Raw genomic sequence first — 9,442 nt, forward strand, 5'->3', positions numbered from 1 at the left:
CTTTGTTACTTAGAAAACCATCTAATTTCACCTTGGATGTTACAGTTGTAATCAGTTTTTGAAAGTCAGAAAAATGATTTGCTCTCAGGATGGTATAATGGTTCACATTGTCAAGTTTTCGTTAGATCTCAGTCTTATATTGGTCAATGGGTTGAACAAATATATCACCGCCCTTGTCGGCGGGCTTTATAATGACCTCACGATTCTCCTTCAAAGCGCGATGCGCTTGTTGTTCAGTCAAAGAAATATTGTAAGGAATATATTCAAAACCTTTGTCCAGAGCCGCAACCTCCTTCAGAACAATAGACTCAAAGGCTAAAAATTCAACTGGTATCCTATTTGTTGGTGGATGAAAAGTGGAAGGAGGTCTCAATCCAGATGGATTAAAAACTACACTGTTGTCACCTGTAAAAGTTGCATTTGAATGTTTTAAAAAGGCAGGTCTTTTCAGTGGGCACGAAGCTGAGTCCCTTATTCAAAAGGGTAGTTTCGGCTAAGGACAAAGTGTGGTCCGCCAGATTAAAAATAGGAATGGTATCAAGAATAGTGTCAGCAATAAATCCTGAATTACACGTATCGTTCATTGTGGTGGACCCCACTGGTAGAATTTCCGGCGGGTTTGTCGTTCTCCCGCCTGGAAATTCCATTATTGTGGGGGTTTGGTTTTCACACGGCCTCTCCCACGGCCGCGTTGTTTTAAAAAAGGATTATATCCTGAAGTCAAAGGGCCTTGGCCCGGGTTAGTGATGTTATCAGATTCATGAGCTGAACTGGACTATGATTCAGAAAAAGTAATGGCCTTATTTTTCCTGAAACTACCCCAAGTTTGATCATTCTCAGTGTACTGTTGTTTCCGTTGAGAGTAAAAATCATCCAAAAGATATGGATGGGCCTTTACATGATCAAAACTGGCTATATCCTGATATATATACCGATTTTATTTGTTTTTTTGATACGTTCGATTTTTTTCAAACTCAGTGATGGGTTTGTTAACTTTTTCAAATGCAGCCTTTGCATCAGCAACACATATGATTTCCAGCTCTCTATTGCTGTGCTCCAAAGCTGTGTCAATGCGATGGAAAAGTCAACGGCGCGAGCAAGTAACCCCTATATGGCTAAACCCTTTTCTGAATTTAGGGTCATCGGTGAAGATTACGGGGACATTACGTACTTGCAGGTCCACAGCCATTACATTCTTTTTGAGATTGGCAGACCTGGGGCACAGGTACAACAACGCTGCCAGGATTCTATGAAATCTTGACTCCGGCAATTACATATAACATTTTTGACCGTCCATCTGAAGGTCCTTGATCTTCCTGAAACATGACCGTTAACTCCATTCAACCCCAATCAGTACCAATTCATGCTTCCTGCAAGCCTTACTTATTAAGGGCCTAAGATGCAGCCAAGCATCACTCTCTTTGCTGCTCCTCAACTGCTATCTCAATGTGGGCCAGAAAAAAAACAGCTGACCTTGGAGAAGCTGTGCAAACTAATTGAAAATCTGCCTAATACTATGAGACCATTTTATTTTTCAGTTCAAACATTTGGGGCCTTGGTCAGTCATCTGATCTCACCTAGCTGCACTGTGAAAGATGGAAAGTTATTCCAGAGTTGCCTTAACACCTATAAGCTAGCCTCTGTTCAAAATCTTAAGGAAACAAGTGTGCTGCACTGCATTTTCCTCCTGACATTCAGGGACATGTCGACTATCGACTACATTTATATCAACAATATGTTCATTTTGAGCCTTAGTTGTTTTGAACGTAGTAAGATAAGCAAGGATACCCCAATCCTTGAACCTGGGGCAGTATAATGTGTAAGAAAACAATGGTTATTTAGTGCCAGAAGGAGCAGAAATTATGGTATCAGGGACACATTTCAGTCAAATAACCTATGTTATTTATTTTCAACAATATGTAAATATAGTTCAGGTGCTCCCATAAAGAAGTGACAGCAAGAGTGATCTGATGGGTGAGGGTGAATTTAAAATATATACTTTGCATTGTCAAAACACGAGGGAAATCCTAATTGACAATTTATAAAAGCGCAAGGAGTTCCTGTTGTAGGAGGTCGATGGTGTTTCGATCTCAGTGACTAGAGATCATCTTCTGGACAGAGCTTATGTAAGCAAGAGGAATCTATAAAAAACATTACACAGTATGTTAAGGTATGGTCCCTGGATTTATTTACTATTTAGTCCATTATTTAAAACACGTGGAGTAGTACTACCAGTGAAAGATATATTACACGTGACTTAGGCAATAAACTGATTGGTGACAATCAAGATCTGGACTTCATCATACGCATCAACTAGCGTTCTCTCGTCTTCCAGTCACTTGGGCCCTCGCTGCGCCGTGCTATAGGCCCATCAAAGCATCCAACCCTGGTTGAATTACTTCTCCTCACTGCCTGACGCCTTCATTGCATTTCCTTCTCGGATTTCTTCGGCATCATCCGTCCCTTCCGAGTAAGTCACTAGACACGACCATTCACGTGTCCCCTTCTCTTTCTACCTATCATCTGTTGAATTTTCTGTACCACAAATTTGTCTCCAAGCACACGTTTTTAAAATTCGCCGTTTTGCATGCATCTGTCCCCTTTCTGATTTATTATTATATTTTTTCTGGGCACAGTTTCTCCGTTGCCTAATGGAATCCTTTTAATTATTTCTGATTGATGCGTACGATGAATTCCATATCTTGATTGCCACCAATCAGTTTATTGCCTAAGTCACGTGTAATAAATCTCTCACTGGTGTTTTAAATATTGGACAAAATATTAAATGAATCCAGGGACCATACCTTAACATATTGTGTAATGTTTTTATAGATTCCTCTTGCTTACATACGCTCTGTCCTGAAGATGATCTCTAGTCATTGAGATCAAAACGCCGTTGACCCCCTACAACAGGAACTCCTTGTACTTTTATAAATTGTCAATTAGGAGTTCCCTCGTGTGTTGTCAATGCAAAGTATATATTTTAAATTCACCCTCACCTATCACATCACACTTGCTGTCACTTTTTTATGTAAGCACCTGAACTATATTTGCATATTGTTGAAAATAAATAGCATATGTTATTTGACTGAAATGTGTCCCTGATACCATAATTTCTTGCTCCTTCTGGTACTAAATGCCCATTCTAATTGAGACATATTTCTCTATTTCTTACAAAATTCTTGCATATACTTTGGACCATATTGGCCACTTAGCGACCATTGTTTTCTTAAACATTTGTTGTTTTGAAGTCAATGATTAGACAGGAAGTGACCATAGACTCCTGCATGTGTCCCTGGAGCTAGCATCAAATCAATGTGCTCAACTATCCTCACTGGGACAAGCAACAGGTGAAGAACTTGACAATGCCTTGAAAAGGATTTAGTGGAAATGAAACACCTGCACAAGGATGGGGAATTGGATTGCAACAACACAGGCAGACCTCGCTACACTCGAAGCTCATACCTCATTATAAAACTGGGATGAGATCATCACGGACAGTTATAATACACTTAGTGGAGCACCAGAGGCAGACACAAGCACAAACAGCTGGCCATTTTGTCCCCTAATAAACTACAAGGAACTGCGTAGAAAGAAAGTATGGCAACTGAAACGAAAGAAATCCGAGGAAGAATGGATTAAGATCTTTGCATTGCTACAAGATAAAAATCAATCCAGTTTCTGGGCTTACCTAAACAAACTTATCAACTTTTCTCAGATCATGGAAAAGGAAGGGGCTTTAGATAACCTATGCAAAAGATTATACACAGATGAACAAGCAGGTAGCCAAAAAATCAGTCAGGTCGCAGTTTCCTCAGGCCCTTCAGGCCAGCTAATCCATTTAGTCAGGAAGGCTGGCATCATAAATACATTAGGGAAAATGAGGACTGACGGCGTGCCCGACCTCAAATGGCCAACCAATGAAACATTCAAGTCTGCGCAAGACTTCTGGGCAAGCCTATTGGTCTGGCTTTACAACCTCATATTTGTGACAGAAATTATCCCTAATTCTTAGAGGGGTTCCACTTTCATTCCAATTCATAAAAAAGAAGACTGTTCAAGCCCCTCTAACTATCGGGTCATTGCCCTATTAGTTCTGGAAGTCAAGTCCTAGGCTTGAATAATGCTTGAGGAATTGGAGTCTTGGGTGAAAGAGAATGACATCCTCCTCTTCTTCCAATCAGGATCCAAGGCTGCTGCCTCAACTGCCAACAATATCACAGCACTTGATTATCTGACACACCATGCCACCGGAAAAAAACAACTTTTGTTTTATTTAGTTTTGTTGACTACAGCGTTTCATTTGATAGGGTGGGTGGAAGGATGCTGTGGAGAAAAATACAGGCATGGGTGGACTTGCCCTCCTTTTAAAGGCAATAACATATTTACTGTACACACACAAAGTATTCCGCCTAAAATTACAACATGGTGCTATATGCTATTGTTATCAGGTGGAACACCGACTGCCTAGTGACATGGAGGGAAAGGATTCCTTTTCTTTAATTAACCCACACACACTCTAATAGTGTCATGCTTTATCATCAGGTTCACAGTGACTCCTAAAGGACAGGGTGGGCTCGACCTTGTTCCAGGGAGCACTTAAAATAAACAGACTAGGGGACATAAAGATTAAAAAAATCTTCCACTGATGACATTGTTTTGATGGACCATACAAAGTCAAGCCTACAGAGAGCACTTAAAACACTCCATAGGTAAAACATTAACAACAAACTCCAATTAAATCAAGATAAAACCAAAGTCACAATTTCTGGCAAATACCTGCAAAAACACACATGCACATTGGCTACTTGGGGAGTTGCTAATCTCTGCATCAACAAATTGTAACTAATTGGTCATTTGGTTCTCAGAAGGGGCCAATTCGATTGTACAATTAAAGCATCTAGGATTTAAGAGAGCTGGTGTGCTTCATGGTCACAAACACATAAACAGCCGCTTAATGAACCCCTCAGCTGAACACAAAGAGTACTGAAGTCTAAATTGTTACTATCACTAAATTATGGCCATCAAGCCTTACCGTACAGTGGCCCCACTGTTGGACTTCATCCAATGCACAGCATTCAAGAAAATCCTGCATATACCTTGGCATTGGAGAAGGATGGTTCTCAAACTAGTAAGGGCTTGCGAGCCAAGAAATAGAGTGCCAAGGAGCACATGAAATATTGCAGGATCATACATGCACTGGAGAACTCCCTCACCCAAGAGATCAAAAACCTACAAATTGAAGTTGGCAGGTTCCAGCGCACCAAAATTCAACTCTTGGTTTGGCAAAAAGAGTGAATTTGCAGGTAAAATACATCCCGTTAGAGCAAGACATTCACAGTCTATGTAGATCTACAGTCAATGAAGTACTTAACCACTCTTACATAGCAGGGAAAGCACAGCCCTAGTTGCACCAAGCAATAGGCACACGCCTGTTGTAAAATATTATACATGTGCCTCCACACCTTACCGATAACATACTTTAATGCCTCTTGGTCAAGGGAAGGTAAAAACATGTAGGCTATGCAAATACCATAAGGAATCCTGGTACCACCCACTATCTTGCAGTCCCAAACTGAATAAGGAATGTAGATGCCTGTTAGTCCTTTTAATATTAGCCCATGGGATACACAGCTTCAAAGGCGCAACAGTACTCTGCTTCTCTCAATCCATCGCGGGCATCCTAGCAAGGTTCTGGAAATTTTCCAACGCGATACACTCAGCACTGAAATCACCAACCCTAGCAGTCAATTTGCCCATTGGCCACTGATAAGCACATTTTAGCTGGACAACAGCTCAGCTAAATACCTAAACTGTCAAGCCTGCAAACCTTGCTTAAAATCATAACGCCTGTTGAGGCACCCAAATTTCACTCTAATGAATGAATAGAAGACCACCTCTTCATCCTTTCCAGTCACACTGTTAAGCAAAAACGCGTTTTCAATATGGACTCTTTAGGAAATACAAAATATTGCACATTGAATTGTTAACTCACTCTTAAACAGTGTTGTTGAATTGTTAACATAGAATGTGTTTCTCTTTTTTTATATACATAAATGTATATAGCAGATTTATTTTAACATTTACGTTTTTTAAAATATCAGATAAATCCACTTTCACTGTTAATGGATTAAAATAACTGAAACAATAAATATATGTCCTACCCAATATACTGTTCCCTTTTTTTTGTTTAGTGTATAAAATAGTCTCTAGCTTATCTCCCTTTGGTGCTTCACTGTGACCATATCATTGGTAGACGGTGGGCCCTGTGGAACTCTTTTAGAGGTATACGCTTGGCAATGTGATACACAACCATTGAGTTAATTGTCAGCTCCATATATGTATGTGAGAATTTCTTAACATAGCTTCGACACAGTTGAGTTTGAATGAAATGGGGCCATACTATGATAATTTCCTGTAACATTTTAAATTCTACCTATTCCGTCATATGACTAAAATCTGGTTTGGTTTATTCATCCCCTTGGTCTTTTCATATGACTGGCCACAAATAACCTCTACATAGGTCAGGTTCAATAGACAGCACTAGGTCATTACGTAATCTGTCCCTCTAGCTACCTGAAAAGAGTAGTGTTTATCGAAAAGAGATGGAAATGAAAACATATACATCCGTCTTATGTCATACATTCCCTGCATTACTTGACCTGTGGTGTGACAAAAGTATGCTTAATGTTATATGTAGACAAGGGAACCGAATTAGATAGGTCAGGGACCTTGGGTACTGTTTTTTTATATGAACAGTGGTCCCTCACAAGAAGGATAAGGTAAAGAAATTGTTATAGAAGTACAATGAGATCTATAATGTGTTGTCCAGCCAGACAAAAATATTGAATATTCCAAATATAGACAAAGAAAACAAAACAAGAAGGTGGAAACAAAAACCCTGCTACAATTTAAACATGAAAGGAAACTCAGGTGTTTCTTGGTGCTTGGGGGGATAATCAGGGGACTGTCAAGCATAAATTAAGGAAAACACCTTAGCACATATCAAAAATGCATAAAACAGTGTTGAGGTGATAAGGAGTCCCGACGTTTAGATCCCATACAGAGAGGTACCGGGGTTCATCATCACGACTCAGTCATATTAACATTGGATTAGTACATGTTAAAGTGAGGAGACAGAGGGGTAAGGGGGTTAAAATTAAAGAATTGGAGTAAGAATAAAATAATTGGAGTAAAAGTAACCATGCAGAGTAGAATCTTTTGGCAGTCATGCAGGCACAGTGATACTTCCCGGTATATATCTCAGTGGGTGGCAAACTGGCCTAATAAGGAACAGAATAGATGTGAGTAATTGTGAGTGAAAATTAGAATAGACCTTTCTAGGTAAGTCTAGCGTGCTCATAATATCACGAAGCACATTGATGAAGTGTTGTGCTAAGGGGTGAAGAAGTGAGGTATATCCTTGTTCTAAAGAACAAAGCACAAAGGAATGCTTACCACTTGCAAAAAACGGTTGTAGTCCCGCAGGATACTAAGAATAACTGGGGAGGCAAACAAATGCCAACTCTAAAGCCTGTAATAGGATAACATGGAGGTTTAGAGAGAGTACCAGTGTAAAATAACCAATAGCGTGAGGAATGAAGGAGACAAATCTTACCATAATCGCAAACAGTAAATAGGGTAACATTGAAATGGCCACAATGGGCACTCTGTGAAGGAAGTAAGAGCAATCACGATAAAGTAATGAGGGGGCTACGTGCTCAATACAACGTGCAATAGTCCTAATGAATTCCTGAATTTGTAGAAAGCCAGGCAGCAAGACTGATATGACCAATCAAGTCGACCGCGAGTGTCAGTGTGAAGTGGTCGCAGGATCCATGTTTAGAAGAAATGGAGTAAGGTGTCATCATGTGATGGCGGCACGCCGGTCACGTGGGAGGGAGGTGATAGTGCGAGGTGAGCCTATGAATGGGAAGAGAAATTAGGCTGCCATATTGGTAGTAGGGAAAAGGAACTTGAGACAATGAGCTTTTATAGGAATGATTCAACAAATTGCAGCAAAGCGGCTTTGACAAATACTCATGGAATTTTGGCACTGCATAGATTTTGGCAACACACATTGTCATCATACGAGGGCGAAAACCATCTCCAATACTTGGCAATACATAGACTGTCAACATATGAAGGCATAAAACATTTGTATAAATAAACTGCCTAGATTTACATATTCAAGGCAAATTATATTATGGCGTAGTATGTGGATAAAAGACAGCTTTTGAAAATAGGAGACTATGATTAGTGTTGCTACAAGGATCCATAAAATTGCATAGTATTCCTCTAACTGAAATAAGCATAATGCATGCAAAGGAGTCGATTCACAACATGTCGGTAATCGAAGGCAGAGTATATAACGTATCACTAGAGGAAAGAGATGCCTAAAACATGTGCCACAATCACAGAGCTTTAGAACAATAATAATTCCTAATAACAGGAATCGCATAAAAACTGTTTCTGAATGCTATGGGAATCGAAGATCATGCCAGATAGGAGCTAGTCAAGTTAGAAAGTTGAGTACACCAGAAGCAGAAAAGACAGGGCCATATGGCAATTGTGCATCTTAGGAGTGATGCAGCTAGCTAAGGTCAAGAAGAAATGAAGAGGAAAGGTAAGGAACATCATGTATGTAGATTCTCTTACCAGCAAAGTACCAATCATATTACAATAAGATACATGTTTTGTAAGTGTAGGTGCTTGACAGAGTACATAGAGTCATAATGATTCATCAGAGTCATAAAAGAGTGGTCCATTCCTCCATTCTATTGAGTCCTGTAAGGAGGCTTCCAGTTCAAAGAATACATTTTAATTCCTACTTGTTTACTAGTTGGCCAATGTCTGCGCCCCTTGGTGGGGGTTTTATTAGGCTGATTACCAACCATCTGATGTCATTTTCTGTGTGTCCTTTGAAGGTGACATGGTCCACCAGTGGTGCATTTGGTGTCTTACATCGTAGGCGACTGCGATACTGGCAGATTCTTATCCTTATCTTCTTGGAGGTGTGCCCAATGTAAATCATATTACAAGGGCAAAGGACAGCCTACACCACATTTGTAGTGTTATAATTGGAAAATTGTTTCAGTTCTATTTTTACATTTGTCAAAAGTAAATTCTTTGCATTCAATAGACTTGATCGGTTGTATCACTCTTGCTGCCGAGGTTTCGCCCTTGCTGCACAGCTTTCTACAAATTCGGGAAGTCATTAGGACTATTGCGTGTTGCATTGAACATGTAGCGCCCTCATTACTTTAACATGATTCCTCTGGCTTCCTTCACAGATTGCCCATTGTGGCCATTTCAATTTTACCCTATTTTCGGATTGCGATTATGGTAATATTTGTCTCCTTCACTCCTCACGCTATTGGTTATTTTACACTGGCACTCCCTCTAAACCTCCATACTATCCTACTATAAGTATTAGAGTTGG

General features: G+C 39.9%; 1 pseudogene; it reads left to right on the forward strand.

The window, feature by feature from the left end:
* Positions 1–738: 738 nt before the first annotated feature.
* On the forward strand, positions 739–818 carry LOC146805365 (small nucleolar RNA SNORD36; annotated as a pseudogene).
* Positions 819–9,442: the final 8,624 nt, after the last annotated feature.

This window comes from Triturus cristatus, chromosome 8 (genome assembly GCF_964204655.1).
Source record: "Triturus cristatus chromosome 8, aTriCri1.1, whole genome shotgun sequence".
Lineage (NCBI taxonomy): Eukaryota > Metazoa > Chordata > Amphibia > Caudata > Salamandridae > Triturus > Triturus cristatus.